The following is a 16255-nucleotide window of genomic DNA, read 5'->3' as shown; positions in this document are numbered from 1 at the left end:
CTAGCATTGTGTTCTCTCATTAATCTATTCTCCTCTGCACAAAATGACGAGACGGAAAAAATCACCTCAACAAAAAGAACAAGAGGCAGTACCGACTGCCAGGGACCTACTCAATACGGACATTAGTACGATGTCAGATCTAGAGTTCAGAATCATCACTTTAAAGATACTAGCTGGGCTTGAAAAAAATATGGAATTTATTAGAGAAACTCTTTCTGGAGAAGTAAAAGAGCTAAAATCCAACCAAGTAGAAATCAAAAAGGCTATTAATGAGGTGCAATCAAAAATGGGGGCGCTAACTGCTAGAATAAATGAGGCAGAAGAGAGAATCAGTAATATAGAAGATGAAATGATGGAAAATAAAGAAGCTGAGAAAAAGAGAGATAAACAACTACTGGATCATGAGGGCAGAATTCGAGAGATAAGCAATACCATAAGACGAAACAACATTAGAATAATTGGGATCCCAGAAGAAGAAGAAAGAGAGAGAGGGGCAGAAGGTATAATGGAGCAAATTATAGCAGAGAACTTCCCTAATTTGGGGAAAGAAACAGGCATGAAAATCCAGGAAGCACAGAGAACCCCTCTCAAAATCAATAAAAATAGGTCAACTCCCCGACATCTAATAGTAAAACTTACGAGTCTCATAGACAAAGAGAAAATCCTGAAAGCAGCTCGGGAGAAGAGATATGTAACCTACAATGGTAGAAACATTAGATTGGCAACAGACCTATCCACAGAGACCTGGCAGGCCAGAAAGGACTGGCAGGATATATTCAGAGCATTAAATGAGAAAAATATGCAGCCAAGAATACTCTGTCCAGCTAGGCTGTCATTGAAAATTGAAGGAGAGATAAAAAGCTTCCAGGACAAACAAAAACTAAAGGAATTTGCAAACACAAAACCAGCCCTACAGGAAATCTTGAAAGGGGTCCTCTAAGCAAAGAGAGACCCTAAAAGCAACATAGACCAGAAAGGAACACAGACAATATACGGTAACAGTCACCTTACAGGCAATACAATGGCACTAAATTCCTATCTTTCAATAGTTACCTTGAATGTAAATGGGCTAAATGCCCCAATCAAAAGACACAGGCTAACAGACTGGATTAAAAAACAAGATCCATCGATATGCTGTCTGCAAGAGACTCATTTTAGACCCAAAGACACCCCCAGATTGAAAGTGAGGGGGTGGAAAACCATTTACCATGCTAAGGGACACCAAAAGAAAGCTGGGGTGGCAATCCTTATATCAGACAAATTAGATTTTAAACCAAAGACTGTAATAAGAGATGAGGAAGGACACTATATCATACTTAAAGGATCTATCCAACAAGAAGATCTAACAATTGTAAATATCTATGCCCCTAACATGGGAGCAGCCAATTATATAAGGCAATTAATAACAAAAGCAAAGAAACACATTGACAACAATACAATAATAGTGGGGGACTTTAACATCCCCCTCACTGAAATGGACAGATCATCTAAGCAAAAGATCAACAAGGAAATAAAGACTTTAAATGACACACTGGACCAAATGGACTTCACAGACATATTCAGAACATTCCACCCCAAAGCAACGGAATACACATTCTTCTCTAGTGCCCATGGAACATTCTCCAGAATCGATCACATCCTAGGTCATAAATCAGGTCTCAACCGGTACCAAAAGATTGGGATCATTCCCTGCCTATTTTCAGACCACAATGCTTTGAAACTAGAACTCAATCCCAAGAGGAAAGTTGGAAAGAACTCAAATACATGGAGGCTAAAGAGCATCCTACTGAAGAATGAATGGGTCAACCAGGAAATTAAAGAAGAATTAAAAAAATACATGGAAACCAATGAAAATGAAAACACAACTGTTCAAAATCTTTGGGATGCAGCAAAGGCAGTCCTAAGAGGAAAGTATATAGCAATACAAGCCTTTCTCAAGAAACAAGAAAGGTCTCAAGTACACAACCTAACCCTACACCTAAAGGAGCTGGAGAAAGAACAGCAAATAAAGCCTAAACCCAGCAGGAGAAGAGAAATCATAAAGATCAGAGCAGAAATCAATGAAATAGAAACTAAAAGAACAGTAGAACAGATCAACGAAACTAGGAGCTGGTTCTTTGAAAGAATTAACAAGATTGATAAATCCCTGGCCAGACTTATCAAAAAGAGAAGAGAAATGACCCAAATCAACAAAATCATGAATGAAAGAGGAGAGATCACAACCAACACCAAAGAAATACAAACAATTATAAGAACATATTATGAGCAACTCTATGCCAGCAAATTAGATAACCTGGAAGAGATGGATGCATTCCTAGAGATGTATCAACTACCAAAACTGAACCAGGATGAAATAGAAAACCTGAACAGACCTATAACCACTAAGGAAATTGAAGCAGTCATCAAAAATCTCCCAAAAAACAAAAGCCCAGGGCCAGATGGCTTCCCAGGGGAATTCTACCAAACATTTCAAGAAGAATTAATACCTATTCTTCTGAAACTGTTCCAAAAAATCGAAATGGAAGGAAAACTTCCAAACTCATTTTATGAGGCCAGCATTACCTTGATCCCCAAACCAGACAAAGACCCCATCAAAAAGGAGAATTACAGACCAATATCCCTGATGAACATGGATGCAAAAATTCTCACCAAAATACTAGCCAATAGGATCCAACAGTACATTAAAAGGATTATTCACCATGACCAAGTGGGATTTATCCCTGGGCTGCAAGGTTGGTTCAACATCCGCAAATCAATCAATGTGATACAGTACATTAACAAAGGAAAGAACAAGAATCATATGATCCTCTCAATAGATGCAGAAAAAGCATTTGACAAAGTACAGCATCCTTTCTTGATCAAAACTCTTCAGAGTATAGGGATAGAGGGTACATACCTCAATATCATAAAAGCCATCTATGAAAAACCTACAGCAAATATTATTCTCAATGGGGAAAAACTGAGAGCTTTCCCCCTAAGGTCAGGAACGCGGCAGGGATGTCCACTATCACCACTGCTATTCAACATAGTATTGGAAGTCCTAGCCACAGCAATCAGACAACAAAAAGAAATCAAAGGCATCCAAATTGGCAAAGAAGAAGTGAAACTCTCACTCTTTGCAGATGATATGATACTTTATGTGGAAAACCCAAAAGACTCCACCCCAAAACTGCTAGAACTCATACAGGAATTCAGTCAAGTGGCAGGATATAAAATCAATGCACAGAAGTCAGTGGCATTCCTATACACCAACAACAAGACAGAAGAAAGAGAAATTAAGGAGTCGATCCCATTTACAATTGCACCCAAAACCATAAGATACCTAGGAATAAATCTAACCAAAGAGACAAAGGATCTGTACTCAGAAAACTATAAAATACTCATGAAAGAAATTGAGGAAGACACAAAGAAATGGAAAAACGTTCCATGCTCATGGATTGGAAGAACAAATATTGTGAAGATGTCAATGCTACCTAGAGCAATCTACACATTCAATGCAATCCCCATCAAAATACCATCCACTTTTTTCAAAGAAATGGAACAAATAATCCTAAAATTTGTATGGAACCAGAAAAGACACCGCATAGCCAGAGGAATATTGAAAAAGAAAAGCAAAGCCAGTGGCATCACAATTCCGGACTTCAAGCTCTATTACAAAGCTGTCATCATCAAGACAGCATGGTACTGGCACAAAAACAGACACATAGATCAATGGAACAGAATAGAGAGCCCAGAAATGGACCCTCAACTCTATGGTCAACTCATCTTCGACAAAGCAGGAAAGAATGTCCATTGGAACAAAGACAGTCTCTTCAACAAATGGTGTTGGGAAAATTGGATAGACACATGCAGAAGAATGAAACTGGACCACTTCCTTACACCACACACAAAAATAGACTCCAAATGGCTGAAAGACCTCAATGTGAGACAGGAGTCCATCAAAATCCTAAAGGAGAACACAGGCAACAACCTCTTTGACCTCAGCCGGAGCAACTTCTTCCTAGAAACATCGCCAAAGGCAAGGGAAGCAAGGGCAAAAATGAACTATTGGGACTTCATCAAGATAAAAAGCTTTTGCAAAGCAAAGGAAACAGTTAAGAAAACCAAAAGACAACCGATAGAATGGGAGAAGATATTTGCAAATGACATATCAGATAAAGGGCTGGTATCCAAAATCTATAAAGAACTCATCAAACTCAACACCCAAAGAACAAAGAATCCAATTAAGAAATGGGCAGAAGACATGAACAGACATTTTTCCAAAGAAGACATCCAAATGGCCAACAGACACATGAAAAAGTGCTCAATATCGCTCGGCATCAGGGAAATCCAAATCAAAACCTCAATGAGATATCACCTCACACCAGTCAGAATGGCTAAAATTAACAAGTCAGGAAATGACAGATGTTGGCAGGGATGCGGAGAAAGGGGAACCCTCCTACACTGTTGGTGGGAATGCAAACTGGTGCAGCCACTCTGGAAAACTGTATGGAGGTTCCTCAAAAAGTTGAAAATAGAGCTACCATATGATCCAGCAATTGCACTACTGGGTATTTACCCCAAAGATACAAAAGTAGGGATCCGAAGGGGTACATGCACCCCGATGTTTATAGCAGCAATGTCCACAATAGCCAAACTGTGGAAAGAGCCAAGATGTCCATCGACAGATGAATGGATAAAGAAGATGTGGTATATATATACAATGGAATATTATGCAGCCATCAAAAGGAATGAGATCTTGCCATTTGCAACGACGTGGATGGATCTGGAGGGTATTATGTTGAGTGAAATAAGTCAAACAGAGAAAGACATGTATCATATGATCTCACTGATATGAGGAATTCTTAATCGCAGGAAACAAACTGAGTGTTGTTGGAGTGGGGGGTGGGGTGGGAGGGATGGGGGGACTGGGTGATAGACACTGGGGAGAGTATGTGCTCTGGTAAGCGCTGTGAATTGTGCAAGACTGTTGAATCTCAGATCTGTACCTCTGAAACAAATAATGCAATATATGTTAAGAAACAAAAAAAAAGAAGAAGAAGAAGAAGGTAGCGGGAGGGGAAGAATGAAGCGGGGGAAATCGGAGGGGTAGACGAACCATGAGAGACGATGGACTCTGAAAAACAAACAGGGTTCTAGAGGGGAGGGGGGTGGGAGGATGGGTTAGCCTGGTGGTGGGTATTGAGGAGGGCACATTCTGCATGGAGCACTGGGTGTTGTGCACAAACAATGAATCATGGAACACTTCATCTAAAACTAATTTTGTAATGTAAGGGGATTAACATAAGAATAAAAAAATTAAAAAAAAAAGACAGGACGCATCCATATGCTGCCTACAAGAGACTCATTCTGAACCTAAAGATACATCCAGACTGAAAGTGAAGGGATGGAGATCCATCTTCCATGCCAGCAGACCTCAAAAGAAAGCTGGGGTAGCAATTCTTATATCAGACAAATTAGATTTTAAACTAAAGTCTGTAGAGACACAGGACACTATATCATTCTTAAAGGGTCTGTCCAACAAGAAGATCTAACAATTGTAAATATCTATGCCCCCAACATGTGAGCAGCCATCTACATAAGCCAACTGTTAACCAAAATAAAGAGTCATATTCATAACAATACATTAATTGTAGGAGACCTCAATACTCCACTCTCAGCAATGGACCTCATAGATATTTACAGAATATTCCACCCTAAAACAACAGAATACTCATTCTTCTTGAGCGCACATGGAACTTTCTCCAGAATAGACCACATACTGGCTCACAAATCAGATCTCAACCAATACCAAAAGATTGAGATTGTTCCCTGCATATTTTCAGACCACAATGCTTTAAAACTGAAACTCAATCACAAAAAAAATTTGGCAGAAACTCAAACACTTGGAAGCTAAAGACCACTCTGCTCAAGAATGTTTGGGTCAACCAGGAAATTGTTTAAGTTAAACAATTCATGGAAATCAATGAGAACAAAAACACATCGGTCCAAAACCTATGGGATACTGCAAAGGCGGTCCTAAGGGGGAAATACATAGCCATCCAAGCCTCACTCAAAAAAATAGAAAAATCCCGTATTCACCAACTAACTCTACACCTTAAAAAACTAGATAAAAAGCAACAAATGTCGCCTAAGCCACACATTAGAAGAGAAATAATTAAAATTAAAGCAGAGATCAATGAATTAGAAACCAGAAACAGTTGATCAGATCAATGAAACTAGAAGTTAGTTCTTTGAAAGAATTAATAAGATCGATAAACCACTGGCCAGACTTATCCAAAAGAAAAGAGAAAGGACTCAAATTAATAAAATTATGAATGAAAGGGGAGAGATCATGACTAACACCAAGGAAATAGAAACAGTTATTAGAAATTATTATCAACAACTATATACCAATAAACTGAGCAATCTGGATGAAATGGAGGCCTTCCTGGAAATCTATAAGCTGTCAAGACTGAAACAGGAAGAAACTGACAACCTGAATAGGCCAATAACCAGTAATGAGATTGAAGGAGTGATCAAAAACCTCCCAAAAAACAAGAGTCCAGGGCCTGATGGATTCCCTGGGGAATTCTACCAAACATTCAAAGAAGAAATAATACCTATTCTACTGAAGCTGTTTCAAAAAATAGAAACAGAAGGAAAACTTCCAAACTCATTCTATGAGGCCCGCATTACCTTAATCCCCAAACCAGGCAAAGACCCCATCAAAAAGGAGAATTTCAGACTGATATCCCTGATGAATATGGATTCCAAAATCCTCAACAAAATCCTGGCTAATAGGATCCAACAATACATTAAAAGGCTCATCCACCACGACCAAGTGGGATTTATCCCCGGGATGCAAGGGTGGTTCAACATTCGCAAATTAATCAGTGTGATAGAACACATCAATAAGAGGGGGGAGAAGAACCATATGGTCCTCTCAATTGATGCAGAAAAAAACATTTGACAAAATACAACATCCTTTCCTGATTAAAACTCTTCAGAGTATAGGGATACTCTGATGATGGATTCATAAAATCCATCTATGAAAAACCCACAGCGAATATCATCCTCAATGGGGAAAAGCTGAGAGCCTTTCCGTTAAGATCAGGAACACGTCAAGGATGCCCACTCTCGCCACTATTGTTCAACATAGTACTAGAAGTCCTAGCAACAGCAATCAGACAACAAAAATAAATAAAAGTATTCAAATTGGCAAAGAAGAAGTCAAACTCTCTCTCTTCACAGATGACATGATACTTTATTTGGAAAACCCAGAAGACTTTACCCCCAAATTACTAGAACTCATCCAGCAATTCAGTAATGTGGCAGGATACAAAATCAATGCACAGAAATCAGTTGCTTTCTTATACACTAACAACACAACTGTGGAAAGAGAAATTAGAGAAACAATTCCATTTACAATAGCACCAAAAACTATAAGATACCTCAGAATAAACCTAACCAAAGAGGTAAAGGATCTATACTCTAGGAACTACAAAACACTCATGAAAGAAATTGAAGAAGATACAAAAAGATGGAAAAAGATTCCATGCTCATGGATTGGAAGAATAAACATTGTTAAAATGTCTATGCTATCCAGAGCAATCTATACCTTCAATGCCATCCTGATCAAAATTCCAATGACATTTTTCAAAGTGCTGGAACAAACAATCCTAAAATTTGTATGGAATCAGAAAAGACCCCGAATCACCAAGGAGATGTTGAAAAAGAAAAACAAAGCTGGGGGCATCACGTTGCCCGATTTCAAGCTATATTACAAAGCTGTGATCACCAAGACAGCATGGTACTGGCACAAAAACAGACATATAGACCAATGGAACAGAATAGAGAACCCAGATATGGACCGTCAACTCTATGGTCAAATAATCTTTGACAAAGCAGGAAAAAACATGCAATGGAAAAAAGTCTCTTCAATAAATGGTGCTGGCAAAATTGGACAGCCACATGCAGAAGAATGAAACTCGACCGTTCTCTAACACCATTCACAAAGATAAACTCAAAGTGGATGAAAGACCTCAATGTGAGACAGGAATCCATCAAAATCCTAGAGGAGAACATAGGCAGTAACCTCTTTGACATCGGCCACAGCAACTTCTTTCAAGATACATCTCCAAAAGCTAGTGAAACAAAAGCAAAAATGAACTTTTGGGACTTCATCAAGATAAAAAGCTTCTGCACAGCAAAGGAAACAGTCAACAAAACAAAGAAGCAACCCACAGAATGGGAGAAGATATTTGCAAATGACACTACAGATAAAGGGCTGTTATCTAAGATCTATAAAGAACTTCTCAAACTCAACACCCAAAAAACAAATAATCAAGTCAAAAAGTGGGCAGAAGATATGAAAAGATACTTCTCTGAAGAAGACATACAAATGGGTAACAGACACATGAAAAAATGTTCATCATCATTAGCCATCAGGGAAATTCAAATCAAAACCACATTGAGATACCACCTTACACCAGTTAGAATGGCAAAAATGGGCAGGGAAAGAAACAACAAATGTTGGAGAGGTTGTGGAGAAAGGGAACCCTCTTACACTGTTGGTGGGAATGCAAGTTGGTACAGCCACTTTGGAAAACAGTGTGAAGGTGCCTCAAAAAGTTAAAAATAGAGCTACCCTATGACCCAGCAATTGCACTCCTGGGTATTTACCCCAAAGACACAGATGTAGTGAAAAGAAGGGCCCTATGCACCCCAATGTTCATAGCAGCAATGTCCGCAATAGCCAAACTGTGGAAAGAGCTGAGATGCCCTTCAACAGATGAATGGATAAAGAAGATGTGGTCCATATATACAATGGAATATTACTCAGCCATCAGAAAGGATGAATACCCAACTTTCCCATCAACATGAATGGGACTGGAGGAGATGATGCTAAGTGAAATAAGTCAAGCAAAGAAAGTCAATTATCATATGGTCTCTTATTTGTGGAACATAAGGAATAGTATGGAGGTCATTAGGGGAAGGAAGGGTAAAATGAGGGGGGGGAATCGGAGGGAGAGATGAACCATGAGAGACTATGGACTCTGAGAAACAAACAGGGTTTTAGAAGGGAGGGGGGAGGGGGGATCGGTTAGCCTGGTGATGGGTATTGAGGAGGGCACGTACTGCATGGAGCACTGGGTGTTATACAAAAACAATGGATCGTGGATCACCACATCAAAAACTAATGATGTATTGTATGGTGACTAACATAACATAATAAAATTAAAAAAAAAAAAAAAATCCAGGAAGATCAAAAAGAAAAAAAAAGAAAGAAGGAACCATCGGCCCACACCTTGATTTTGGACTTCTAGCCTCCAATACTGTGACACAATAATTTTTTGTTACTTAAAAAAAAAAAAAACTACTAAAGAAAATTGAAGTACTTTTGGTACACAATAAGACGCATATTGCATCAGCAATGAAAATTTACTTTGTAAGATGGTTTTGTGGCTTTCCCAGTTTTACTGAAATGGATCCAAATATTTACATGTGCTATTTTATTAATAAGTATTTTACCATCTGTGTCAAAATGGTATTGCACAGATGTTCAGGAATAACTTTGGTTCTGAGTAAATATTAGAGGAAGATTGAATTTTTCTCCAAATGATGCTGATGGATTTTTTTTATCATAGTTTAAGATGTCAGAAATAGTTGTTGTTTTTTTTTAAAGATTTTATTTATTTATTCATGAGAGACAGAGAGAGAGAGAGAGGCAGAGGGAGAAGCAGGCTCCCAAGGAGCAGGGAGCCCCATGCAGGACTCGATCCCAGGACTCTGGGATCATGACCTGAGCCGAAGGCAGACGCTTAACTATCTGAGCCACCCAGGCACCCAGAAATAGTTGTTGTTTTAAAGTCCTGCCTACTTAACAGTGCTCAATGAAGCTTAAAATGGCTATAAGGACATTAGAGAAGGGTGGAAATTTATGACAACATTCAAAACTGGGACTTTCAGCCAATCCATTATTATCTTCTGGGGAGTTTCCCCATCACTAAATAGAAATTCACAGTTTGAAGTAGGGAAATTCACATTCTGAAGTAGAGCAAACTCATGGCCTTAAATAATATAAACAGATTCTGTGCCCTTCACTTAGTTTCTGCCCCCCTGACTCAGAGATCCAAGAATTTTATCACTGAGAAAGTTACGAAGTCATACTTGCACACTCCTCATTAGTCAGTGCCGTTATATCCATTCAAGGATATAACACTCCCTCTGAAAGAAGGACTTAGAGAAATGCATTGCATCCAAGCAGAAAGTTAGGTAGTCCCAATAGGCTTTATAGGTGTACTAATAATGTGACTAGAGACAGTAGTACTGTGTGTGTGTGTGTGTGTGTGTGTGTGTCTGTAGTACTTATTAGATCAGGAACAGAAGAACAACAGTTGGGAGAGAAGAGGGTCCATGAACATTTTAGCAGAAGTGCTTTATGTGATTGCCTACTACTCGTTAGAATTTGGGCCTGAGATTGTTCACAATCCACTTTTCAAAGTGAAGCACAGATGCTTTCTGCTAAAAACCAGGTTATCAGTAGGATCAAGAGCTAAGAGTCAGTCTTATGACTTATTTGTTGAGAAACACTACCTTTCAATAGATTTTTATTATACTTTCCAATTAGTAACTTTCCAGTTGGTAACAATAACAGCAATAACAAAACCAAACATGGTTTGGATAATGATTACTTGACACAGGAAATGAAAGCCTCAGAAGTAAAGTAAATGTAGAACAATAAATTAATACAGAAACAAGAAAAATACTTGAGGAAAACTTTTGTCATCCTTACAAATGCATTGCTTGACTTAGAATTAAAAGCCATAGAAATTGAAAAAGTTGAATTGCAAAGGACTGAAAAGAAACAGAAAATGTAACAGAAGAAGTAAATATGCCTTTCGAGGCAAAAAATAATGTCATCAGATTTGTGGAAAGCAAATTGAAGAAGCAGTCCTAGAATGCAGAGGACCAGGACAAATGAGAAAATAATAAGATATAAAAAATGACCAACATGGAAAATAAAATCAAACATGCAGATAATTATTTGTAAACAAAGAGAAAAAGAATAAATAAAAGAAAATCAGTCCTCAAAGAATCACTAGGGAAAAAAGTCTTGCCCAAGAAAGAAATAGGAAGGGTTTTTACAACTCTAGATTTCATTTGCTAATATGTAAGATCTTTTCCATACTGTATCATAATTTCTTATTCTTTTTTTTTTAAGATTTTATTTATTTATTTGAGACAGAGAGAATGAGAGAGAGAGAGAGCGCACATGAGAGGGGGGAGGGTCAGAGGGAGAAGCAGGCTCCCCGCTGAGCGGGGAGCCCGATGCGGGATCCGATCCAGGGACTCCAGGATCATGACCTGAGCCTAAGGCAGTCGCTTAACCAACTGAGCCACCCAGGCGCCCATAATTTCTTATTCTTTAAAGGTTAGGAAAATCTAATGGTAAACAAAGATTATTTTGAATCTGATAGTTTTGGGGGTTTGTTCACTTGATTGTTGTTTAGTGCTTCATGCTTCTAGATTATAGAAGCTTTGTCTATTTAGACTTTCTTGTTTTCCTTAAACAATTTTGGTAATTTGTGTTAACCTATAAAAACTATCAATGCTGAGTAATTGTCCATGCATGAACATATATTTAGAAAAAAAAAAAAAAAGACTCAATGTCAATGTACCAGTGGAATAATTCAGTGATTTTAATTTTTCTCTTAATGTCTTCTTTTTTCTGACATATAAAATAGTCATATATCATTGGTCAATTAAAGATCTTATTGAAACATACTTAAGAACACTACACAAATAATAGGTGAACAGCTCAATAAATTATCACAAAGCTCAGAAACGTGTAACAACTACTCAAATTAGGAAATGAAATATAATGAACAAAATTAAAGGTGGTCTTTTTTCTTTCTAATCATGAATCCCAATCATCTATAAGGTAACCACTTTCCTGAATTCTAATACTATACATTATTTTACATTTTTTGAGTTTTATGCATATAGACTGATAGAGTTTGTTCTTGTTGTGTGGCTTCCTGATCTCAATATTATTTATGTGAGATTTCTATGCACAGCAGTAATTTAATTTTCAATGCTATATACTATTCCATTGTGGCCAGTTTGTGGTGCTTACAGTCTTTTGGGGCATATATTTGCATATTTCTGGTGGACGTACAATTATTTATGTGTGATTCATATGTTCGGTTTTAGTAGATAACTGACCATTTTCCAAACTGGTATACTAATTTATATTCCCACCAGCAGAGGATATGAATCCTTACCAACACTTGGTAATTATCAGGGATTTTTATTTTAGCCATTCTGGTGGGTGTGCTGTGATATCCCATTGTGGTTTAATTGACATTTATTTCCATAATGACTGATAATTGTGGTGTTGCTACCCCAGATCAACAATTCCCTTGGTACTCCCAAATTAAAAGGCAAACGGAGATTTAGAGGAGATAGCTTTATCCACCTCGACTAAATGAACATTTGATCTGAAGAGATCTAAAATTCCCCTTTACCTAGGGAATTTTTTTTTAAGTATGTAATAACGTCTGTTGTTAAATGTGTGCAAGCCCAACAATCTCATTCAACTTAAAATTCAACTTAACCAATTTTGCTGAACTTTTACTTTCCCTTCAGCTAATTAATAGGATGCAATCTATCAATTTTGTCTTGTTTCATTGGGTACAAACCAGTCTTATGACAGTAGAATCACAGTTGAATGGTGATGATTAGAGTTTGTTGCAAGAAGGCAATCGCACACTCCATTTCTGTGTTGGGAAAACTAATTATCTGTCCAGCCATTTGAAACTAGGGATGGCACATTGGCAATAGGCATGAAAACAACCCAGGAGGGCAGCATTCATGTCAGATTTTGACAGAGGGCCTAGGTTTTTCACCTATGCAGCAAATGTGACAGCTCTATCACTTCCCAGGCATTTCCTCTGGTGGGCTATGCAATGGTTCATTTGCTTCCAGTACTATTAGTTTCCAAACAGTGTGAGAGCTTGTCTCGGTGTTACTGAGACAATTTAGATATGCATAATCTGATACGATGTTGTGAAATGGCATGCTTTATTTTTAATGAAACCATATTATCAGAGATTAGCTAGATCAGATTTGCGGTTGCCAGAGGTGGGGGTAAGGGGTGTGTGGGATGTTGGATGAATGTGATCAGAATGCACAGACTTCTAGTTATAAGATAAATAAGTACTGAAGATGTAATGTACAACATGATGAGTATAGTTAACACTACTGTATGGTATATTTGAAAATTGTTAAGAGACTAGATGTTAAGAGTTCTCGTCACAAAGATAAAATTTTTTTTTCTTTTTTTTTTTTTGGTACCAGAATGAGATGATGGAGATTAACTTACTGTGATCATAATTTCACACTCTATGTAAAGTCAAGTCCTTATGCTGTGCATCTTAAACTTAAAAATGCTGTCGATTATATCCCAATAAAACTAGGGAAACAAGGCAAGTAGAGATTAGCTAGATCCAAATGCACTTATTATTGTAATAAAATGTACATAATATAAAATTTACCATTTTCACCAATTGTTAGTATATAGTTTTGTGGTAGTGAACACCTTCATATTGTTGTGCAATTGTCACCTCATCCATCTCCATAACTCTTCCATACACCAACCTTGATCACACGTAGACACTCTACTCCCATACGGTTTCACCACCCTTATATGTATAGTGTGTATCCATTAACAGAGATTTATAATAATTTTTTATGAATTTGTCTTTAACTCTTATAGAAAACAAAGTGTGAAATTATAAACCAAAATTACAATAATACTGTTATTTATATTTGTTTGTATATTTACTTTTACTGGAGAATCAGTAAGGTCTTCATGTCAACATTGTCCCTACTATATTGTTTGCCACTCTTAACATATGACTGAAGGGAGAAAAAGCTGAGATTAAGAGTCAACTAAGTTGAAGTTATTTTTATTGGTAGATCAGATCCTCCTATTTTATCTCTGTGTCTTAGCACCAGAGTTAGTTTGGAATTAATTCTTTATGAGCAATATTTTTAGTAATGTTTAATCAATGTCTAGTGCCATTCCCATGGTTAAGCAATTCACATGTGATATAGAGGTGTCTGGGTAATTATACTTATGCCTTCTGTTATATTTCATAAAAGGAAGAAAACTGGAAAATCAAGTAACAATTTGATGAAATCAGCACTCTACTAAAAGTCTAAGGTAGTGAGCTATTAATAAATTTTCATAGCCATGTTCTCACCCTAAAATAAAAACCTGACAAATGGCCTGAACTAAGAATTTCTGAAAGCATTTATTAACAAAAGAGTAAAGAGAATTGAAAGGAACCATGGAAATTATGATCCATTCATTTAGGCATGTCCATTTTCCCCAAGTTGTACCCATATGTCATTTATAGATTTTTCCTGGAAACATGGCTTTCAAAACAGGAACACTTGTAATTAGTTTTACATAAAGTGAACTGTATGTTTAAGCTGTGCTAAAGAAACAAAAATCACTGGACATATTAGTCATGCAAAGCAAATGAAAAAACCCATTAGTTGGAATTATTAAAAAGGGGAGATATAAATTCCCATCCATCTAAACAGCTATAACATAAAACTTGTATTTATTTTATATTCATACATGTTTATTCTTCAAGAAAAATGAACATATAAAAGCCCTTCTGAACATATTATTATTATTTTCCTGGTAGAAAAAACAAAGAGGAGTAGTTGTACCGTAACATTGGAATGGAATCTATGTCAATCACTATAAAGCTTAGATTCTGTGATACATAGAATTCCTTTGCTTATTTAGTTAGAAGGAAAAAATATCAAACTTTGTGCTATGAAATCAAGGTTCATGGCATAGACTAGTTGGACTGTGAAGTGAGAAAAGTTTCCCTGAACAGAATGCCAGTTTCTTTCCAACCTAAGTGTTAGGGAAATGTTTTACCTTGATAGATTCTACACAAAGTCCTAGCAAAATATTGATGCAGAAAATTTATAGAAACATTCTTGATATAGTGCCACTGATGGATTCTTGTCTTGTAGGGGCATATGAACTACATTAAAATGAAAACAAGCTTGTTTTCTGTAACTTCAAATAAAGAAAAAATAATAATCTTTATTAGGGCAGGAAGAAGTGAATATGAGATACTTTAAATTTATAGGTTTCATTAAAATTTATTTTCCTGTCAACTGTACTCAATTAAAACAGCTAACATATTTATACTAATTTCATTAAATCACTATGTAATTCCTTCACTTCCTTTTTTTTTTAAGATTTTATTTATTTGACACAGAGAGACACAGCGAGAGAGGGGAACACAAGCAGGGGGAGTGGGAGAGGGAGAAGCAGGCTTCCTGCGGAGCAGGGAGCCCGATGTGGGGCTCGATCCCAGGACCCTGGGATCAGGGCCTGAGCCAAAGGCAGATGCTTAACGACTGAGCCACCCAGTCGCCCCTCACTTCCTTTTTTTAACCATTGAATTATAAAACTCTCTGATAGCTCAATTTGGCTCCTCCTCCCATTGAAGCCATGTCAACTGAGTATTTTTCACACAACTACACACACTCAAGGGCACACACACACATTTGTCTGTAAATTCAAGCAAAAGTCCATGATTTTGCATTTATGGCCCCTCAGATGACCTTTCTACAGAGACCATTCTCTTCTAACTTCCAAGGGTAAATCTTTACTATTTACTATTTACTATTTCTCAACAGAACTAGGTCCTTTTCTCAGCAGAAATGAAAGTACTAATATACCTATAATCCAGGTTATCTATAGGCCGTATTAGAAGATAGGTGAATGTTTTCCTCATAATCACTTTTTATTCCCTTTTTCAATGTGGTTTTTGTTTGGTTGGTTCATTTATTGTTTTTTGTGCTTTTTTGTTTGTTTTTGCCTTGTGATCCAATGTCTGTCCCTATGACATCTCACTCCTTTAATAAATCAATTATATTTTAGGTGTCAGAAAAGAAATTTGATAAATTACTTCATATTAAATTGAAACTAATGGTCAAGCTCTACTTTGTAATAGCATTTTCCTTTAGTAAGGAATATTGCATATCTATGCAAGGAATTATAGGCTCTCATGGCAGAAACTAGAAACGATATTTACTTTAAAATTTGCGTGATCATAAAATTTGTTGTCCAAACCCAGAAACCTCGATAGTGAAAAAGACACTATAAATAATTGCATGGGGCTAGCGGTGTAAATTGGGACCATGCCTGGCAAATCAGAGCAGCTGGTCCCCC

The 16255-nt window shown here is 37.1% G+C and overlaps 1 long non-coding RNA gene across 1 annotated transcript in view; it reads left to right on the top strand.

Annotated features, from left to right (window-relative positions):
• LOC135362734 (uncharacterized) overlaps positions 1–16255 on the top strand; it is a 910668-nt gene that overhangs the window by 703706 nt on the left and 190707 nt on the right. The gene's annotated exons all lie outside the window — the stretch shown is intronic.

The sequence above is a fragment of the Mirounga angustirostris genome, unplaced genomic scaffold (assembly GCF_029215605.1).
Source record: "Mirounga angustirostris isolate CCGP_5_RB_7025 unplaced genomic scaffold, mMirAng1.0.hap1 SCAF_15, whole genome shotgun sequence".
In the NCBI taxonomy this organism is placed as follows: Eukaryota; Metazoa; Chordata; class Mammalia; order Carnivora; family Phocidae; genus Mirounga; species Mirounga angustirostris.
The sequence above is the reverse complement of the archived record's forward strand: the minus strand, read 5'-3'. Positions and strand labels throughout refer to the sequence as shown.